Below are 1,839 nucleotides of genomic sequence, written 5' to 3'. Positions count from 1 at the left end.
CAGGGAGCGAACGCTTTCTCAGTTTCACACCGCTGCAGAGCTGCTGCTATTCTTCTGCTTTTAATCCCCGAGGAGCAGCAACACAAACACACACAGACACACACACAACATTGTACAACAGTGCTTGAGACATGAAGAGACATGAACAACAAAAGTGGCAACTAAGCAGAATATGTCACTAAACAGAATGCACCACAAGTATAAACTGGAGATGTTCTGATCAAGCTTTTTTGCCCCCGATCTGATCTGAGTCTGCCAATACTGAGTCATAGTCTGATACTACTTTCCTCGATGATACACACATCAGTGCTTACAAATTTTTAATTTGAATTCAACTTTATTATTATATATAGACCATCCAGCATCATGAAGTGCTTTAATTCGCACTCAGCTCTCCATATTTTACCGTGTTGAACAAGAGGAATGAGGAATTTCAAACTGAATTCATCTTTTTATACCCAAATCTGATCCACTGGGCTTCTCTGAGAAATGAATCAAGCGCAACATTCAACCACTAAAACTAACTTTACTGTTCAGGAATGCAAGTAAATAACTATAATTTGACATCTTAATCAAGAAATAATAATGTGCTTTAATATTTTTTTTCACGTTTTTTGTAAAACAGTAAATTTGAAAATTCGTGGATAACAATAATAATTATTTTCGCATTAAAGATATAATTTCGATTAAAGAACTTCTATGTATTGTTGTATTAACCATTATACTGACATCCAATGCTGTTAATTTAGGGCAGCTTTTGCATAAACACTGGGTGGTGGTCTAATACATTTACAATTAAATAACTCTGCAATACATTAAGAAAGAGAGAGAGAGAGAAAAAATAAGCATTGTTGCCTTCAAACTCCAAATGAAGAGTTCATTTGCAAGAACAGATAACTCCGTCTTCATAAACCTTCAGAAAACCCATTTTTCCATCGTCTACCTGAGACAATATCAATCAAACTTAAGTTATCTCTATTTTTGTCATTTCTACTGAATTCAGTTTGATTGATATTATCTCAAGCAAACAACAAAAAAACACGTTTTCTGAAAATCTACAAAAATGGAGTTATCTGTTTTTGCAAATGAACTCTTCAAATGTTCTTGAGGGAAGGATTCACTGTGGCTCCAAAAGCTCCAAAAGCTCCAAAAGAACCTTAGCCGGGATCCACAAATACGGCATTTCTACATCTCAGTGGCACATCTATCCACATTGTGTCTCTGTTGATTAAAATATCAGCAAAGGACAAATGTTCTGTGATCAGTTTGTGTCCTGCCACAAATCCTGCTCCTGTGTGTGACNCCACATTGTGTCTCTGTTGATTAAAATATCAGCAAAGGACAAATGTTCTGTGATCAGTTTGTGTCCTGCCACAAATCCTGCTCCTGTGTGTGACAGTGGACGAAGATTCAGGCGTAGGTTCATGCAGATACATCAGTTAAGAAACACCTCCCAAACTTTAAGATTTCTTTAATTTTATTACATTTTACATGTTTGCCATGTTTTTGTTTTGTTTTATACACATATATCTGTTGACCAACATCTGTTTCCTTTTTTTGAAAGACCATATCTGATCCCATCACATTCACCTCAGTCTCCTCGTAGCAACGTCTGCATTCGACCAGGACTGGATGTACTGTACATCCGACACTGACTTTCAGTGCCAAAGCAGGAAGCAGTGTGACGTTCATATATTCTCGTGAAGGACACGAGTCCCAAGGCCTCCGTGGCCAACGGTGAGTACCGGCTTGTTTAGACAAGTTGGTTTATAGTGGCTCAAAAGTGGATATTGTAGAAACAAGCTGTTTATATCAGAGTACATCATAATCCAAAAGATG

Source organism: Stegastes partitus, unplaced genomic scaffold (genome assembly GCF_000690725.1).
Source record: "Stegastes partitus isolate 25-593 unplaced genomic scaffold, Stegastes_partitus-1.0.2 Scaffold1094, whole genome shotgun sequence".
Taxonomy (NCBI): Eukaryota; Metazoa; Chordata; class Actinopteri; family Pomacentridae; genus Stegastes; species Stegastes partitus.
Note: the sequence above shows the minus strand (reverse complement) of the source record.